Source organism: Molothrus aeneus, chromosome 1, assembly GCF_037042795.1.
Source record: "Molothrus aeneus isolate 106 chromosome 1, BPBGC_Maene_1.0, whole genome shotgun sequence".
Lineage (NCBI taxonomy): Eukaryota > Metazoa > Chordata > Aves > Passeriformes > Icteridae > Molothrus > Molothrus aeneus.
Genome location: NC_089646.1, coordinates 109,509,251 through 109,530,281, shown reverse-complemented (window position 1 = coordinate 109,530,281; position 21,031 = coordinate 109,509,251). Strand labels below are relative to the sequence as shown.

Here is a 21,031-nt window from a genome sequence, read left to right as displayed (position 1 = left end):
CTTCATATGATCTGTATGTTGACTGCTTACACATAAATGTGGATTTAACAAATCAGTTAGTTGTTAGCCTGCTGTATGTCTAACATACTGACAGAGGTTTTAAGCAAAACTGAAATCAAGCTGACAAGGGCTTAAATCATACAGCTAAAGGATATGAATGCAAATTTGTCAAGTGTTATAGCCCTAATATCTAAATAGTCCTCTAAAAAGTAATTGCTGCTTTGTTGCCAAGATTTTCTTGAGGAGTTTTTTTTGTTTATATTTCTTTAACAGAGGTGGACAAGGTGCTTGGGCTGACTTTTTCCCCTAATCTTGGAAGGTAATACATCCAGAAGTACAAATGTGTACTTCTAACCACTTGTTTTTAAAAATGTATCATTTAAAAAGAATTCTTTGTGCTGCAGAACATTGTGGGCATCCAGAAAAAATGCTACTGTAACTTCAGAATCTTCTTACGTGAACTAAGCTGTGACTGGTCTTAAACTGTATTTAGTGGGTATTTCAAAATAAAAATAATACTTGCAGAAGCTGGTCAGAACATGGAGCCATGAAACCATTTTTTATTCCATGCCTTGTTCTTGCATGCTGACACATAGCAAGAAATGTGTTTCCAGGTCTTTGTACATGTGTATATGCACCCAGTAATACCCATGATCAATCACCAGACTACAGCTCATTTTCTTACACCTAATTCTTTTCTGAAGAAAAGTGAGTATCTGTAGGACATGTTCAATTTCAAACTTGGTTTAACCAGTTAGAGAGCTTGACAGTCCTTTATTATTTCTCTCTGTAGAGCAGCCATAATACCTGAAGCACCATTCAGATAAATAGGCAAGTAGTTCTTGTGGTGGGAAACTTTCTTCCTGCTAAAGGGAAGTCAACAGAGGAGAGGTGAAGAGAAGATGGCAACAGAGTATATATGTTCAGGGTATATGCATGCAACTCTTTAGAGGTGCATGGATCTTCTTCAGATGGCTGTATGACTTTTTTTTTTAATTTTTTTTTTTTTTTTTTAAATCTGGCAACCTCTTCCTCAACTGAGTGATGCTTCCTGCCTCCCTTTCTTGGTAGGGAGCCTGCGTGTTCTGCCAGAAAGCAGCTGTCACTTGACACAATCTGTTCTGTGCTCCGGCGTAGGCTGGCTGCTCAAAGGGGAGCTCTGTTGATTCTTACACATTAGGAGATTAGAGAGTGACTTCAACCTCCCTTGGTTATTAGGGCTTAAAGACCAGCTGCAGAGTAAAATATTTGGAGCCTGTCTCACTAGCTTTCTGCAGTGAAGTGTGTCAGGGTTATGTGTTGAAGGAGAGAGGGCTGTGCTATTCTGACATCTATTCCGACATCGACCGATGCTTTAAGTGTGTCCTGGTAGATGTGGGAAAGGGAAAGCAAGGGGAAGGAAGGTGTGAGATTATGGGTTTATGAAGTGGGGTTTTGGTTTTGTTTTTTGCAGGGGTTTAATGGGTAAGGTCCATGTTTTAAAATTTATGTCATGTCCATGTTTTAAAATTTATACATATATATGTATTCTCTCTATATATGCACTCATATGCTCATACATATCCAAATATACACACACACATCTGTCTGTCTATCTCTTTGAAATTGTGGTAAGTAATTATTACTGCCACCTTTTTTTTTGTGCCTGTTAGCAATTCAGAGTTGCATGATGTTCTTCATGAAGGCCAAGTTCTTGTTGCAAACAGAAGAACAATGAGGTAGTAATACCAAGCTTCCATAACAGCAGCAAGTGAAAGAAAAAAAAATACTTCTGCAAAATAATTAAGCCTGTTTGGAAGGTAATGAGCTCCAGAATCACGTGCCAAGACCTAGTTGCAAGGAGTTTCTGAGTTACAAGAGACACTTTTATATAAGCATTATTCTCTAGAATAAGCTTTAATTAATAATTGGCAGTACAGGGAATTTTGCCATCTGCTGAGTCATCTGAGAGTCGTGTCTAAAATGTCTCCTCAGGAAAACTTTGAAAGAGTCAGTAGTACCCTACATAAATATCTCACTAATGCTCTGTTTCTGTGATTAATGTCCAGACAGTCTGATATGAAATTAACACATTTTGGGGTATATTAATTACATTTAATTGAAAAGGAGTGTAGCTGAAGGATATAAGAAGAATTGATTATCCTTTGGCATTTTTCATACTCCTAAATCTGAATGAAAAAACATTATTTTTGTGTAATTTTAAGTCATCCTTACACTTGCAGTGTATGCAGTGTTAAATTTAGGAGAATTTCTGCTACAGACATCTTTTTTCATTCTTAACATTTATACTTCCATGCAAAGACAGCACAATTAAAGCTTATTAGCTAAACTAAAGTGGTTTGAGAAGGTAATGTGAAAAATCAGATTTCAGTGTATATTTAGAGTTCTTCAGTGGTCTCATAGGAAAGCAGATTGTATACAATTTGACCCATTTATTTTACTAGAAAAGCAATTGTAGACAACATGGGAGTGACTCCCATCTTGGAAAATGATGAAAAATATTTCAAAGAATGCAAATGGCTCAACAAGAAAAGTTGTCTGTTTAAATGGAACCTCATATTTAAATGACAAACTGTGACATTTCTTGGTTTTGTAAAGAAGTGGTTACTTTCTCCTTCAGGTTGTGAAATTGAGATTTGTCACAATAATTCAGAAAATTCATGAGTTCCACAGACATTGTCCATGACTGTTTCAGCTGTTCAGCATTGTTAGAGATCATGAGATTGAGGCTCCTCGCCACTTTCCCACCCCTTCCCTCTCTTCTGTCTGTATAGACTGTTTTGTTTGTGTAGTTCCTTGGAACAAAATCCACTGACAGCAGTCTGTGCAATAGATTTATTAAGCAAATACAGTAGCTCCTTCTGTAGCTCCCTTTCCTGTATCGTGCCTGTGACCCCTGGAGTTTTTCCAAGATAATGTCAGTCTTATGCTTCATAGTTGGATCCATTAATTATGCTTATGTGGAACTGAGCCTCTTAGAGTTCATTCATTCATTCATTGCTTCTCATCACAAATCTTGCCAAGTTAGCTGGTTCCTAGAGGAGGTTGGTTCCAGCAGAAGGCCTTTAGGTTAGCTCTGTGGGACCACCTACAAGCTGGTCACTGGTGAACTGGCAGAGTGGTGGTGACACCGTGCTGCTCCTTGTTTCCAGCTTTTACCTAACAGCTGAAAGTTAAAAACCAGGACTACTCTGGAAGCTATTTTAGTACAGTAAATTCGTATGGGCTTGTGTAGCTGGAGATAGTCATTGTAACCTCACTGAAGAGGCTGGACCATTTACCTGCTGTTGAAGTTGTTCAGGGCTCTCTTTTTATGCCTTTTACCCATTTGAATTTTTTTTTTTTTCTGTAAAGATCCTGATATTTCTATGGCCAGTATAAGCTGAATAACAACAACAGAAAAACTCCTTACTTTTCACAGTTGTATTAAGCGTAGTCAATAAAACATTAAAACTCACTACTGCAGGGTAACAAACTTGGAAGTCTTCCTATTCCCTCCAAAGTCTCTTGTGTATGAACTGTGTGTACTCTTAACATAATTTCTCTAAGCCTCTGCAGGAAAATATAAGGCAAGTGGTAGAAAATCAAATGCAAAGCAGAAATTAAGGGTCATGCCTCACTGATTAAACATACCTGAAAAAAATACCTTGTCTTTTAAGTAATGTGTTGATAATCAACTATTTGTCAAGCCAAGTAAAAGACGAATGTGTGGTGCTTCTCACCATGTTCTGCTGCTGTAGGTGTGAGCTGCTTGGTGCTGCACAGACCTGGAAATCTTCTGCAAAGGTGTCCACTGGGTTCATTTCTATTTAAGTGGTGAATTGAAGTAAGAACCTGAATGAAAACAGAGTGGAAATAGTGATGGAGCAAGCCTGGCAATACTGAATGATGACGTCTTTCATGTGATGGTAGGAACAGGAAGCGCAGCAGAGTAGGAGGACATAACTGAGCTTTGGTTACTAAACATGTTGATTGCTCTCAGTTCTCTGCTAGTCTGATTCTTCCCTAGTGGGTGAGTAGGATGTGCAGGGCTTGCTGCTCTGGAGGTTATTTTATACATAAAAACTGCATTTCCTTTGCAGGCTGATCAGGCTGATGTGTGCTTACATCAAGCACACAGGCTGATGTGTGCTTACATCAATCAAAGGGCAAGCTGGTCTAACTTGGATGATGAAACTTCTGTTTATGAGGACTCTTGATTGCATATTGACTCAGTTATGCCTAGCTGATTGTGATGACACCCTACCTCGTTAAATTGAATTAATTTGCATATTACCTCTGGAGTAATCAAGAATAACTATAACTACCAAGTGCTTGATTTTGTTCACATCATTACTCTGAAGCATAAACTTTCAGTAGTGACAAGAATGGAGAAGAGTAGATTTCCTAGCACAGTTTTCCTGGAAACTTGAAGTTTTTGATGAAGATGGTATTTGGGGCTAATGGATTTGCCCCATTATTTTAAAAGTAGTAGATGACAAATCAGAATCTGTAGTGGATGTTGATTGCTACCAGTAAAAGAATTGTTGAGGGCCTGCCAAAACATTGGGTTATCTGGCTTTTTCCAGGTGTGTTTTTGTTTGTGAATTCTCTTACTTTACTAAATGCTTCCTAAGGGCTTTCCTGGAGATTCAGGTGTTGTCTGTAATCTTATAAAGCAGTTTGTAAACACATTTAATTAAAATCTATATAAGGACTTAAGGTTTATGGGTAATTATGGCTGTCCTGCAGCAAATGAAAAAACTGCCTGACAATTTTGCATGGGTGAATAAATGTAAGTAGACTGATAAAAGCTTCCAATTGAAGCTTAAAGTCTCTGCTTGTCCTCTGTCTGAATTGAAACTAGAAGCTCATGACTTCTATGGGATGCATCAGTTCACATTCAGAGGCTGTTAATCCTTCACAGATGAGCCAAAACTGAGGAATACTCCCCATAGTGTTTATTAACAGGAAAACTAGCTTTTGATGGGTGGCCACTCTGTCCTTAGGAATGTTGAGGTGGTTTTGATCTTCTGTTATCAGAGGAGAAAGTCAGCCCTAGGCACAGGTCTGAGACTTAAAAATGGTGACAGATTACTAGTACTTGGCCTAGTTGTAGATGGTGAGGGAACTCAGGATTAAGATCTTAATGGAGTGACTCTTGCTTGGGAGGAGTGGTAGAGACCCTACCTGGAGCTACAGCTGCCAACCACCTCTTCCAAAGGGCACTACAGGGGGTTGAGAAGCCAGCCTGGCTCTGCAGGGAGTGTGCTGTCTTCTCTGGGATGTGAATGGGTTGCTTCGGAGAAGATGGAGGCCTACACCTTTATCATCTGGGTGCACAAACACGAGCTACTTTTCTGCTGAGGCTGTTGGAGAGCTACATCATACAATTATAGAAGGGACCTTAAAGATCCTCTAGTTCCAACCCTGCTGCCATGGGCAGGGTCATCTTCCCCTAGACCAGAGCCCCATCCAGCCTAGCCTTCAACACTTCCAGGGATTTTCTGGGCCATCTGTCCCAGCGTCTCACCACCCTCACAGGAACCAATTTCTTCCTAAAATCTAATCTAAGCCTTCTCTCTTTCAGTGTAAAGCCATTTCCCCTTATATGTCACCACACATGCCCTGGTAAAAAGTCCCTCTCCAGCTCTCTTGCAGACCCCCTTCAGGTAGTGGAGGGCTGCTCTAAGGTCTGCCCATAATCTTTTTTCCTCCAGGCTGAACTACCCCAACTCTCTCAGCCCGTGCTCCAGCCCTCTGATCACCTTTGTGGCCTCTTCTGAACTTGCTCCAGCATAGCCCTCCTTTGCTACTTGCAGCAAGGCCAGTGCAAAATCCCTCTGTGTCCATAATGAGACAATCAGTGCTAGTTGAATATACTGGCAATTTTGGTGAACTACAGAGCTATTACTGTGATGGTCTGTGATTGATCAGAAACCTGAACTTAATGGCCATGGTGACTTTCCAGTCCCACATTTCTGTGGATTCTACATCTTGCTAGTGCCAAAATACCAGCTGATATTTGAGGTATCAGAGAGCTTTGGCAAGCAGTCTGACCAGTTTCTGGCTTTTCCTCATAAATCAAATAACTGACAGCTTTTTGGGTAGCTGTCTAGTCTCTGACTTTAAATCTCAGCTAAAGTTTTAAAACCTGGATACGCTGGAATGTCCTATTTCTTTCTCTGTGGAAGAAGTGAGGAGGAAGGAAGGGAATATGCAGGCAGAGAGGGGCAGTAGCTGTAGTGTTTGTAGGTATGTTGTCTCTGTGACAACAAGTTATATAGAGAGGCATAATATTTTTGTTAGACCAGCTGGAATTTCACAAGATACATTTGGAAAAGGCAGGCAGACTTTTGGGCACATGGCTCTTTGGGAGGAACAGCTATTTTTGCACTGCATGGGAGGGATGAGACACATGGAGTCCTTGGCGGGAAGAATAAATGGAGGATTTGAGTATTGAAAAAGGAGGGCAGAACAGTTTGATGTAGAGCAGAAAATGTTCTCAGCCTCTAATCTCATCTCTACAGGGTGAGATTTTACACTTTCTCTTCTCTGTGACTAGGCATTGTTATTACTAGCAGATAGCAGTGTGGAAGCAGCCAGTTTAATCCTCAGGTTGTTTTTTATGCAGAGAGGTTTGTCTTGGAAGGGACTTTAAAGACCATCCAGTTCCAAGCCTCCTGCCATGGGCAGTGACACCTTCCACTAGACCAGGTTGCTCAAAGCCCAATCCAGCCTGGATGGAAAGTGGTGCCTTCAGCTAAGACTAGTTCTGAAACTTGGTTCCTTGGCATCTGTGAAATTTGCATTCTGTAGGAAGGCGCAAGTGAGGAGAGGAGGCTTTCTTGTTACACAGGGAGAAGAAAAATAGCTGTGTTGGAGACCTCCTCACATGTAGCCAGCAGTGCTGACCTGAACATGAGTCATCTCCACTTCAATACCTGCTCTAGCTGAGTGGAAAGACAGACTTCTTGTGTTGCAGGGGAGCCAGATGACTGCCTGGTTTTTGAGGCATGAAAGAGAGACGCTGCCTGTACTCCCAAATCTAAAAAGTGAACCATGGTGAAGGATGTTGTATTAAGAAAATCCAGTGAAGACTTCTTAGAAATAGCCATTATTTTTTTGGTTTATACAGTTAAGATAGATTTTTTTAAAATAAAGATGTTCTAATAATATTTTTTAAAGCAAAAAAAAAAAAAGCCAAACAAACCCTGACTAATGTATCTCTGTGCTGTAATATGTCACTAACTGCATGTGCCTTCCTTCCCTAATCTCAACCAGTTCTTCAGAAGAGTGAAGGCGGTTGCTTACTGTGTAGTTTTACACTTACTTGATTGAGAATGGATTGAAGGGGACTTCTGCAAGTCCTCCTCAAAAGCATTCATTTACCAGCTACCAGTGTAAGAAGGGTTCAGAGAGTGGTCTGGGTGAATGTTATTATATATTGCATGTGTTCACCATCTGTGATTAATCTGGATTAAAGAGGTCACACATGCAAGATTTTAATCTAGGCACTTTAACCATGTGAAAAAACGTTACTGGTATTTTCTAACAGGACAGAACTCTGAGTGATTTTATGAAAATTTTGATTCTCTTAATAACATCCTAGCACCATTTTACTGCACACCCTAAATAGTATAGTCACTATAAGCATTGTGTGGGAGGCATGTAACAGAAGATAAGTGTGTTAAGATGTCTTACATGCATATAGAGTTCTAGATTTGTTTTGTTAGTCTTTATTGGGAGTAGTAGGCTTAATAGTTTTTGAGCAAACAGCATCCTTAAAAGTCAGATGAGCCAAGGAGCTTTTAAAGATTCTTCTTGTTGATGGTTAGGGGGCAGAGGGATCTACTCACTTGATTTAAAAGAATATCTGCTGGACATCTAGAAATATTTCTAGAACTCAGAACACTTTCCTATGCTGTTTCCAGACAAGACTGTTGTGGAAATTTATATAGTGTTTATGTTGGTAAGAATAACACTACTTCCATAAAAGACTTTGAAATGTTGGCTGTGGTTAAGTCAGTTTCACCCTACAGCTGGAAATGGGTTCACATCAGGAAAACTGGAAAAGTTATGGTTTAATAGAAACCTGTTTAGTAAAATGTGAAAAATAAAGTTGTAGAAAAGGCTGAACTGTGTTCATTGACAGAAAGTGCAATTCATATCTGTTGGTCTCATGTAAGTCAGTAGCATCTTTCATTATAAATGAGTGTGCTTCTAATAATATTTACTACAGTTTAAAAGCACTTCCCTTTCCTGTCAGATCTGAGTGTTGCACAATGCTGTATTTGGACATTTTCGATAAAATCTACGTTAAGTAGCAATTCAGAAACGAGCCAGGCAGAGTTGTTTCTTAAATGATGTTCCTTTTTAGAACCAGGAGGACTTGCACTGTGTAGCTGCTAATACTTGAAAGCAGCTTTGAAATTCAAGCTGGTTAAGGATGCCCTCTACACTCCATGTACAAAGGAGAGGAGCTGGCTCACTTCAACTCCTCCATGCTACTCTGTTTACAACAGTTGAAAGAAGAATCCAGGGATTTTTATTTCTTTCTTGAAAGAAGGATATTGCTAAGCTTCTAGAACTTGTATGGGTATATGAGGCAAGGAAAATACTAATCATTACTTGGGAGGCACCATGGAGATGTCACATTTTGTAGCTCTTAATGTTATGGCTCATTTCTGCCTTTTATGGTATTACTTCAGTTGTTATTTCTGTAAATTCTTACGTATTCTTAATGCTTCTTGTGACTACTTTCCTTAGGAGGGGAAAAAAAAATAGAACATGTTTGCCTGACACATTTCAGAAGGAGAAACACATTTCAACAGAAGCTTCTTTGGGTTTTTTTGTTTGTTTCTTGGACTAATTGACTTTGAGGGATTCAAAGCCCATGTCAGAACTTTAGGAAGATTTTAACAGCACCTTACTAGGTGATGAACAAAGACAGACATTCAATTGCTTCAAGCAACAGATTGTGTCTGTCACTATCTGTCTGCCGAACAGCATTTAGAAAAAAATAGGAATATTTTTCTATCAAAATGAAGGCTTTTACAGTTTCTTCATAGTGTTTTTTCATCTCTTTCATTAGGAACTATTGAGACTTAAGACACACTTACATATGCATGATATATCTCCTACCCAATGCTTAATGTATTGAAAATGCTGCTTTTGATTCTTCAACTCACTGGTCATTTCACTGCTCTTGCACACCAGCATCCCTTTTGGAAAACTATTGGATGTTTAGTACAATCATACATTCTGTGAAGCTGCAATGCAGTACAGTTTGTAGTGCATGTTATTTACACACATTTCTAAAACGTGGGGAGTGTATGTGAGATGACAACAGTTGTTGTTATATGTAAGGAACACAGGCTCTCTGAACTCAGGAATGTTTTGGAGGGTTGTAGCCTGAGTGCTCCCTTGCTGGGTTTTTATAGTCTAATTTGGTGTTACTACAAAGACAGAAATCTCTGTGTGCTACTGAACACTTTGCTTGTTTACCTCAGTGATCATTGCTGGTGCCTCTTTTTTGTAGTTATTGGTCAGTTCCCCAAGATGTTCTACCTCACAAAGCTCTAAAGAAGAGGGCAAATAAAGAATGTGTTTCTTTTGCTGTTCCATGTGACACTTGAGTTGTTTTTTTAAAATTACAGTGTTTGGCACCATTAGCTCTTTTACCCTGGTCTTCCTTTGTTGTTTATTTTAATGATAGATTTTCTTTCTCCTGAAGAAATAGCAGATATTGTCCAGTGGACTTGGTATGTTGGAGGATGGCTGGGGGCAAGGAAAATGAAATGCCCTTTCACCCATACAGACGACTGAGATTCAAGCAAGAAGTGTTTATGGTCTGCATCTATTGCTTTGCTCTGCTTTTTTTTTATTATTTATTAAGAAAGTGGTCTTTTGATATGTCTGAAAATCAACCATCCAAGCTCCTGATTGTTCCAGTTTTAGAGTTCTTGACAGCTGAAATGGAATCTGCTTTAGAACAAGAGCATGAATAAAGGTTAAAGGCAGGCATCAAGCGCATTGCTGGCAGCAGACATCAAAGATTTTATTTTCAGCTGGATATTTAGAGATGGAAAACAAATTTAGTAATAGTTTACTTCTGTTTATAAATCTGAACATGAGTCAACTGTGTCATGCTGCTGCTTCAAGGAAAGAGGAGGGGTGAAGTGTCTGAGATGGAAGTCAGTCTGTGGGATGATACGGTTCTGCTCTCCCAGCTCTTGGTAAGGCAGGAGCTGAGCTGCATGCTCACTTCTGACACCAAATATCGAGAAAAGTGCAGGCAACTGGAAATCCAGATGACAGCAGCAAGAATAACCAAGAGCTGGAAAGCACAACCTCTGAAGGGAAGAGTCCTAGCAAGGGAGATTTAAATAAGTTATTCCAAGTAACCCGAAAAACTTTTCTGCATGTGAGGATGCTACACATTGGCTTAAAGTGCTTTGACAGTTTGAAACATCTCCTATATTAGAAGCTTTAAAAACAGGTCAGATATTTGCCAGAATTGGTTTAGAGACAACAAATTCTGCATTGGAAATGAGAGAAGGGAGGGAAAAGAGAACCTTTGGACATCTGCTCTTGTTTCCTGTGATTTAAGGAACTGAGCTATGATAAAGTTCCATTCATACCCATTCTTTCTCAAATGTGTATGTGTTTTTTAGCATTTTTATTAATGAATTGAATATCTGACAAACAAAGGATCAGGCATGGGTAGAAAATTAATTTAGGTTAAATATTATTCTAAATTAAAACAGCATTCATTTCATTTTAGAGAGATACAAAAATTATATATGGGGGAAAAAAGGCATGGAAGTTACATTTACAGGATCAAAACCCACTATTTTAAGAAGCATCATTTCTGAAAAGGTCTTGATTATCCACTGTGAGATTTTTTTAATCTAATTTCTGTGGTAAATGGGCCTTATAGTAACCAATGGGTTGAGAAAACAGAGGCATATACAGATTTCTCTTTTGGAATGATGTGACTGCAGCCAGAATACAATTTATGTCTAGTTTCCACACTGGAGCAGATAGTAGGGGAAAAGCAGGATTCCTAGAAGAGGCACAGTAACATGATGGGCTGGACAATAATATCACTTGCAAACTCTGGGAGCTTGGAAGGAAAGTTGGTTTTATTCAACTGTAGTCTTGAAGAGCTTTCCCTTATTGAAGCAGTGAGATTAAGCCATGCAGTGTTAAAGCTAGAAGAGCCTGCCAGGCCAAGTCACATCAGAACTGGAATTGAAAGTAAACAAAATGGTAGCAGTCAGCACGAGGACAAAAACATTAATTTGAGGGTAAAACTTCCTTCCCTGGAAACATTTCAGTCAAGATTGATAGGGGAATTTTTTTCTTCCTTTTTGGAATAAGCAAAAACCTATAAGCCTTAACTCAAAAGAAGTGATTCATTGCAAGCCTCTGGCTTGTTCTATCAAAGAGATAAAGACTTAGATGATTACATTGGCTCCTTCTGGCTTCATAATTTATTTTGCAAAATGAGGGAGAGGGGGAGGATTAAATGGGAGATTAGCAGCTCTGGTGGGAGTGAAAGGAGGGTTTTCCCATGACTGGCATTTTGTAATATCTCTCTGAAAGTGGTGTTTTCAATCTTTGTGCCTGTTCTTTTCAGGTCATTAGTATTTCTATGAATTTTCATATCAGGGAAGTATATTTTAGCTTTTATCCTTCTCATAGCTGGGAGGACACTGTTCATTTGCCGTCAAGGGAATCCCTCTCAATTCTTGATTTCTTATTTTTTTTTAGTAATTGTTTCATTTGTTATTTTGTTGAGCACCATAGTTTCTGGAGTCACATAATTACAAGCAATCTTCTTTCACAGTAAAGAAACTATTATACAAATATGTCCTGAAAACTGTAAAATCTGACCAAAAGGCAGAACCAAGTAGTTGATGGTGTGAATATTGTACATGTTATATATATATATTTGATTTTTTTTTTTGGCGGGGGGGGGGGGGGGGGGGTAGGAGAGGAGGGTAGAAAAGGCTTGGTTTACATTTCCAGGAGTTAACTATTTATAGATAAAACTATGAAACTATACATCCTTCATGTTGAGGGGAATTACAGTAATTTACTATATAAAGAGAATGTCAGAGAAGGAAAGTTGCTAACTTCAGAATTCTTTTACTGGCAAGATTATTTAGCTGTGAAGAGCTCTCTGCAAATTTTGGTCTATCTGGAATTAGTGATGAGCAGTAAAAAGTCACTGGGATAGCTGAAGGGTGTAGCATGTGGTGTTATGAGAAAAGCTGGAGGAAGTTAGGCTTGTCTGGCGTGAATAAGAGAAACACAGGGGGTGGTGACAGTGTCTGTTGTCATCTTATTGCAGGGGTTCCATGCTGTTGTCTCCTTATCACGAGAGTTCCATACCTTCTTGGTGTTTCTCGTGGGCAGCTCCTCAGAGCACTGCCACTTTCTTCTTCACAAAGGAGCCAACCAACGCCAGTTCCCTTCCCAACCAGCCACCCCACTCTTTTATAGCACTCTTCTTCTCATTGGCTACAGCTGTGGCCTGTTAAAGTCAGGCCTGTTCCTAATCTTTGATAATTGGCCCAGCTGCAACTCCTTAGGGGTAAGATTACTTTCTACACTATCTTTATTTTCTTATATTCTATCTCCCTACAAGTGTCCACCAGCCACAGGGAGTTTTGAGGCAAGACAAGTGAAACACTTTGAGGTGCACAATGGAAGAGCAATGTATGCCATGTCCAACAGAGAAATTTAGGCTTGGATGTAAGAAAAAGTTTTGTCACCATCATTGCGGCTAAAGCTGGGAAAGGATCTCCCAGAGGTGCCAACCATGGACACCTTCCAACCCTGATGGAACTGAGTGCTGCAATCCACCTTTCAAGTTAGTCTAGCTTTGAGCAGTTCATGACCTGCAGAGGTCCCTCCCTGATTAAGGACATTACAGATTTGTTTGTAAGGACAGACATCCCTTCCTGTAGCAGCCTGAATTGCTGCTAGTAAAGTCCAAGGTAAAGAAGCAAAAAGGGCCTTTGCATAATATTATTTCCTGCTTATTACTAAATGCTCAATCTGTAGCACTGAAACCTTACTTTGAAATGGACAATTTTATTCTCATGTTTGTCTTGTTTTTTGAGATGCTCTTAAGAGCTGGACAGCAAGAAGAGGAAAGGAATGGACCTGTCTTTATCACCTGCAGTATACTGGTGATGTTTCTTTCTGTGGGAAAGGAAGTTTGGTGGTGTACCACAAGATATAGTGGTGAGGGTTATAGCCATGTAGTTTCTCATGTTTCCCAGCCTTCTGAATTACTGCCTGAAATCTGGAGCTGGTGTTGAGATTCACTGTTTTCTTCCTTTCTGTAGGGAGCTGGGGATGTGTGTGGGAGGCTTTTTGTCTCACTCCCTTTTCTTCTTGTATCTCTCCAAAATACTTCTTCCTAAACTTTACAAATGCTGCCAGGAGAAATTTTGGCACGTAGCATTAACTGTTCTCCTATTCCTGATTGATGAGAATACACCTTCAAAATTACTAATAATTTTTTGCTTTGGAGTTGGTTGTAAGGTTTATTTTGCATCTAATCTGTGACTAACTGGCTGTAGCATTTATTTTAAAATAAGACACCTCCATGTTTATTTCTTTTTTTCAGTTTTGTTGATTTAAAGGAATTTTTATGTTTAGCTGTTGGTGTTTTCTGGACACTTCTATTAATGTTTGAGCCTAGTAAGGGCAGGTCTTGAGTTCATAGCTGAAGTTCACTTAACAGATGGCCTTCCTTGGCTAACTTGCTTTTTCTCCTCCCCCTCTTTTCCCTTCTCTAGAGAGAGAAGGTCTCTCCGCTCATGGCTGTGAACTTGTGAAAACTGGATTCTACTGGTTTAAGCCCTTATGCATCCAAGCTGAGAATACTCATGTTCATCTGAGTAGTTGTGCTGATGTACACAGTTTTCTTTCTTTTTCAACCTCTTTGTTTTCCTGCTTCCATCCACAAAAATCTTCCCCACCCTTCCAGGTTGCCTCTTTGGCTACTCAAACATCCACCGTTTTTCACAGAGCGACTGGGTGATTTTCACAAAGCAGAAACTAAGCTCTGTATTTTAGGATTTAGGGTTTTTTAAGAATAAACAGCCTTTTGTCTATTTTTCATATCACCCCCCATAAACTATCTGTACTCTAAAACTTTCTTGCCATCAGACGTAATGACCCCGATATCCTTGAAACTCACGGTTTCCTATTTTGTAAGTGTGGCTCCAGATTTCCCTCTTAACTGGGGCATAAGTTAGTTCCTTGGAAACTCTTCTTTGTGTTCTGGTGGGTTGGGGCTTCAGGCAGGGGTAGAAGGAGAGGGCTTAGCAGTTCTCTGGGATGGATGCCAAATAACTTCCTCTGAATCCTCACCTCAACTCTCTTTTCCCCTCATTTCTTGGAATAGAATAGATTAACTGTGCTAAATAGGGTAGAGTTTCCTTTTTGTAGCTGAAAGACCATGATTTCTAAGCTTCATAATTTTATAATTTTATGTGAATTTAGTTTCTTGGTAGATATGACCATTAATATCACCGATCTTTCTTTTTCTTTTTACTTTTCCATCTTCCACAATTTCTTTGTTGCTGTGCTGATAATGACACTTGCCAAGAGTTGCTAATAAAAGACAAAATTAAATACCTCTCAGTGCGGAATCTTGTACAAGAGTGAATCCCATGTCTCATAGCTCAGCGTAGGTGTCCTTAAAAGGTAGGTTAGTCATACATTCTCCTCAGGGGCAAGTGCATGAAGTGCCAGTACTGTGTTTGGGAGCATTTGGGTTCAGAGACCTGAAGCTGACAAGTATGACTTTAAGATAAGAAATGAGTAAATGAAGTCTTCGTGTTCTGGAGGGGTTCACAGGACGTCTTTGCTTTAGCATGCTTGAACAACTCTGTGCTCTGTCACACCTGCTTCGCACAGCAACTTCCAGCCTTGCACCAAATGGCAAAAGTTTGACATCCTGAACTTCCTTACTGAGCAATAAATTCCATCCTGTTTAATGAAGTATGAACAGAGGTCTCCTGCTGATCATGTTCGGTCGGGTTTTTTCTTGAAATTAAGGATGTCTTTCTGTTTATTTTACAAAACTTGAGACCAATATTGTTTTAGGGAGCCAAGTACTTTTTCCTTTACCAATCTGAAGTGCTCTAAAGCATTTAATAGTAACCAAACCATTTTACAAAGTGCTATCTCAAAACAGATTCAAATGCAGCTTTACCTAGGAAAGCCATGGAAACACATTTATTTTTTGTTTTTCATATGGAAACAAATGTTCTGTTCTTGTACCATGTGAAACTGGAATAGATTCAGGTCAGGCAATGCATATTCATTCCTTGAGACTCCTTGACAGTTTTAACTACAGTCATTTCCCTCTCCAGCCCACTCCTTTCACTTCTAACTATGAGAATGGGAATTCCTTCATCTTTTGGGAATTGTGCTTGCATGTCTCTATGCCTTTATGGATAAAAATCTGTTAAACTTTATCTACATTAAACAGATTTAGCATGTGAATTGTGTTCTTGGGTGTTGTGATACAAAAATATCAGCATGCACCAAAAATGGCTTTCAGTGATAGGCTTTTTTTCTGGATTATTGTGGGGACTTTTTATACTTCTTTCAGTATTACAAAATTTGTTATGGGAAGTATTAATCTCGGTGAGTCATGGTAGACAGCAAAGATTCCTCAGCTATGATCTAAAATGTCACTGATAAAGCCTAAAACCTTGTCCTTACATAAATGAATGTATCTACTAGTCTGCAGTGATGCCAATGAATCATGTGTAAGCAGACATGTAATGCCTGTCCTGTCTGATCTTCACCAAACATCGGATTGGAAATCTTTTCAGGACAATAGCAACTGTCTCTTTTCTTTGGAAGGTTGAGAAATACCCATAGGGAGCGTTTGTACAAACTACCAGGTGTGAAAAATATTCCATAAAAGCTTTTACTAGCCGTTAAGCTGGGATGTGACATTACACCCAAAGGAGACTCAAATCAGTTATTTGATTTATTCATTTCAAAATTGTTCTTCTCTCGCCTGTTTTGAGGGTTTGTGGGTTCAAGTGGCAGCATTAGGAGTTGAGAAGGCTGTATTGTACTGAACAAAATGAGGGCTGTTCTCCAAAACCCTGTTCCCTGTTACACAGGGTCCATCTATACTGCAGGAGAAAAGAATAAGTAACAACAGATTAGTTGTGCAGGGAGCCACACAAAACACATTGCCTGTGTGGAAGGTTCAGGCCTCTTCTGAACACTGAATTCATGTGCTGCTGAAAAGGTCTCCCCTCCCCCAGCTTCTGTGAACCAACACCTTCTCTTCTCTTCTCTTCTCTTCTCTTCTCTTCTCTTCTCTTCTCTTCTCTTCTCTTCTCTTCTCTTCTCTTCTCTTCCTCTTTTTTCTCTGTTACAAAACCTTAATGTGCTGGAGGTGGTTTGATATTTTTTCTTATTAAAATTTGTGTTTTGAATAGTTACCAGGTCACCAAACAGGCTAAATACAAAGAAGGAGGATTTAGATGAATCTGAGCCAACCATTTACAAATAAATCTCCTGGGGTCTCTAAACACTGGTGGATCTCAACATCACTTTGATTTGAAGGCAGATTAAGGATTACAAATACTTTCTAAATCTATTTTTAGCTTTGCTGCCATTACATGAAGGTGAAGGATTCAGTGCTACTTTTTCACCCTTTCTTACCTCTAGCAACAGACTGGAATGAGTTATTTTGATAGGCTGAAAAATGTTAAATGTTTATACTCCATCTGTACCCAGTGTATGGAACAGTGGGGAGTGGTGTGGCCAGAATGCATTGCTACAGAACTCAGGGAATTTTGGTATCACAAATTGGGGGAGACATGGGAAAAAAAAGGGGTTTACCTGGTAAACTTCTCTTTCCCACAAACTGGATGTGGGTGAATAGTGGATGAATGTTTCAACTTTCATGGCTCTTTGTCTAAAGTCTGGATACTTGTGCCTGATTCCCACTGAGGAGCGTGGTCTCTGTGGGATACTGCAACTCCTTGACACATCACTCCTGACTTGCTCTTGTGTCTGGTAGGGAAACATCTCTTGCAGTACTTTGCCATCATCCTCTTAGATACAGGGATTTCTAATAACAATAGAAATTGCCAGGTGAGTTTCTGTAGGAATAATTAGGGGTTTGGATACAAGGTGATGGACCTGCCTGCTCCTGCCATTTATGTGATTTGCCTTTTCCAGACTTCCAGGACCCTGGTCTGGCAGTGTGAAACTGCAGGAATTCTGTGAAATTCTGTCACAGAAAAGCCCTGTCCACAGGGCTGCACAATCAGCATCCTTTAGTTCCCCAGTGCATTACACCTTTTCCCCCTTTCCCCTCCTTGTCATCTGCACCAATTGTTTGAACCATTTTGCTCTGCCGTGTAAACTCAATTCAATCTCAAAGCAGAGTCAGGAGGGGGTGGGAGAAGGCTTGATGGCTCCCATTTCTCTGAAACCTTCTTAATTTGGTGCTTTATAAATTTTAGAAATAAAATTCTGAGATGATATGTAAATGTTAATGAGCCTTAGCTGGGCTAAAGGCGTTGAGATTTGCCTGCAAAAGCCATCTGGATATCTGTCAGCACAATGTTTGTTCTTTGTATTATTCTTTCAACCTGCTGTAAACAATTTCAATGGCTTCTGGATTTCCCCTTGATATACAAATGAATTTTCAGTGCTGATCCTCCCTTTGTCTCTCTGTATCAGTTCAGATGCCAAGTGGAAACAAAACTCCCTTCTGTGTAACCCTGAACTGTGTGCTCCTGTGGGACTAGTCCTGACAGGGAAGGAAAGGCAGCCCCAGCCCTTTCTCTGCCACCAGCCTTCAGGAGAGTCAAGCCAGAAGAGTGCAGAAAGTCAAGGTGGAGACCTGATCCTTGAAATCTGTCTCCAAGGCATCAGCTCTGGCACCCCAGGCAAGGAGGAAAAACAGGGCAGAGGGCGAATTGCGCTTGCCCCTTCCACAGCTTTGTACAAAGGCTTTGAACCCTTGCCCTAAGGGGAGCCAGGGTGCCCCTGCAAGGCAGGGGGCTTCTAACAATGTGCCCCTTGTGCTGGCTGGCTTCTCCAAATGCTGCAGCATCTTGGATTATCTTGTTAATTGCTTCATCAGAAGAAACTCCCTTCTGATGTAAGAGCAATTTCCTACTCCTGTTGCAGGATGGAAGCTGAAATAAAGCAGTTTCATCTTTAGAAAACTATCAATGCTGAAAGAGTTGGGCTATTATTTTAAGTAATGTAATGAGCAAACGCTGCTTGGAAATCATTAAAAGAACATATTCACAGCTCAAGCCCCTGCTGTCCAATGTGTATTGATGAAGCTTTTCCTGAACCAGGAGGATGCAGGTTAATTTTTTCTGCTAAATTGACAGCAGTGGGGGCAAGATATTTTGCTGCTGCTGTGTATTGCATTTCCATCACAGGAAATCTGCAGTCAAATACAGGCTATTAGTGTAAGTGTGGGTGAATGGTGCGAGGGAACATTCATAATGATTTCTTTGTAGAGGTGTGAAATGAGACTTGGCAGAATTAATTTTTAGCTATACCATTTTTTTCCTGGGAATGCTGAACTGTTCGCACTTTTGTAGCATGCTGAGTTCAATCTGAATAGGTAGGCTTGTGGTTTGGTTTTGGGGTTTTTTTTCGTAATTGAAAAGCTTCTCAGATCTGCAATAGAAATAGAAAATCATACCCTACAATAACTAATGATTTAAAACTTTTGCAGATAACATATAAGATGTGTATACTCATGCATTCCTGCTGGATGTGGAGCAATGACTTGAAGCTTTCCATTCCTTGACCATAAAGATGTATAATCAGCTACCCTGCCCCAAGGATTGTATTTGGAGCAGTTATTTTCTTTTTATTCTTAGGTATATACAGTTCTGTCTATGGCAGAAAGATTGAACTTGTACCTGGGATGTAATAAATTCAGGTTTATAGCTCAGCTGAAACAGAAGAGGGGTAGAGTGAGCTCCAGCTGCCCACCACATCCATCTACCCAAAAGATGTAGGCTTTTCTAAGCCTAGTTGGTGGCACTGAGTGCATGCAGGCATCCCATGCAGGCTTTTAAGCACTGGGGAAGTATCTCAGAATAATTCTCTTGCAGAAAAAAAAGAAACAACTCTAAAACTTCAGATCAGTATGAGGGACAGAAAAGTTTCACCAAGTTTCTGAATACAGAATTCATCTGTACACTCAGTGCAATACAGTTTTCAGAGGAGCTTCAAGATCCTTTGGAAAGAGGCTGCTGAAAAACATGGCAAGCAAATTACTAGCATAAGGTAAAAATACAGATGGAATATGCAGGCTTGTGCTCTTCCTTCAGAAAAGCACTCTTCTTTTTTGGTGTTACAGCTTTGTAAAATAACACCTACAGCAACTGTTTTTCGGAGCTATATCACCACCTCCATGGTTCTCCTTTGTATAGATGTTGTTCAGCTGACAGGAGCTGGAGCACTGATATTTCTGGATCCTCACAATGGGCAGGTTGCTTTGTGTTGCTCAGTGACAGCAGGGGACGGGTGCTGAAGGTGACAGATGTGCTGATCCAGCAGAAGCACTGTGTCATTTCTTTGTCTGTACCTCACACATGTGCAGTCTTTCTGCAAGGTTTTCTCAAGGAGACAGCCAAAACTAGTGAGAGAGCACTGCAGTGTGGGAGAAATTGTTTAATAATGGCTGAGACCCTAATTAGCTGGAGTCCTAAAGAGAGAAAATGAAGACAACTTAGGGTATATTTTTTGAGGGGGAAAAAAAATCTGATTATTCCTGCATTTCACTATTGCTTTCACCCGTGAAGAAAGAATTATTGTATTCTAGGATTTTTAGTATTTAGTGATTGAACTCTCAGCTATAAGGCTAAATCAGATGACCCAACACTTGTTCTCTTTCACTCACTTCTTTCCATCAAAGATGAGCTGAGTTTGCTCCTTGAGTTTGACCATGGAGGTGGAATCAGATTTCATAAGGGAAATGAAAATCTCATTTTCTGACAGATGTTGGATATTAAAACCAGACACATGTTAGGAAGCTTGATCTGAAGAGCTATGCATATGGTTTAATTTTTTCAGTAGAAAATGTAATTAAATTGTCTGGTATTCCTGGATTAGCCCATAGTGCTTCATGCTGTAATCTTGCACGAAGATCTAAAGTATGTGGTTTTGATATTTCTGGTAAATATAATCTTTTTTTATTGTGAAGGATTGGTATCTGGCTCTATTTATTTACTAATTAACCTTTCTTTTTTTCACTGATTGTTGGAGTTGGTGTGCTATGTGGTCATAGATAAACTTATCCTCTGTTGTTACTTTGGGAAGAATGTGTTTAAACTTTGATTTCTCTAAATATTAATACTAACTGTGAAGCTTTTTCAAATGGTAGAAGAAAATAATTATTTTGTGCAGCATAGATTTCTTTACTCTATGTTTTTATAAGTTTACTATGAAATTTGGGTCATACTCTGATTCCTGGGTATGCCCCTTCCTAGAGGAGAATCACAGAAGACAATTCCAAACATACTCTTTTGCTTGTTTTTCTTTTTCTTCAAAGGGAAATAATTGTGGATGAGGGAGAAGGGTAGCAGAGAGGCATTGGTGCACATGATTTTTGTCAGGGAAAAAGTGAGTAAATAAAATATAAAGGGCCATGCCTTTAGCATGCATGAAGATGTGTGCAGGCTTTGCAGATGAGCTGTTTGCAAGGGCTGAGACTTTCTCTAGAAACCATGGAAGTGAAGCATGTAAGGTTCTGGTCTGAAAAAACAAGTTACCACATATGCCATGGATGTGTAAGAACATCTCCTTGCCTGTTTAACAGCAGCAGGGACAGAGCAGCAGCCCCACACGTGATGGCAACCAGGGTCTGTGTGCTGGGTGTCCCTGGAAGGGAGGCATCCTGTGCTGCTGGGGGAGGAATGTGCTGCTGCTGCCGTGTCTGCCTCGCTGCTGTCAGACGTGCTGGCTCAGGGGAGCAGCAGAGTGTGGGATGTGACACTTGTGTCTGGAT

General features: G+C 39.9%; 1 protein-coding gene across 1 annotated transcript in view; it reads left to right on the top strand.

The window, feature by feature from the left end:
• GAREM1 (GRB2 associated regulator of MAPK1 subtype 1) overlaps nucleotides 1-21,031 on the top strand; it is a 102,036-nt gene that overhangs the window by 42,300 nt on the left and 38,705 nt on the right. The gene's annotated exons all lie outside the window — the stretch shown is intronic.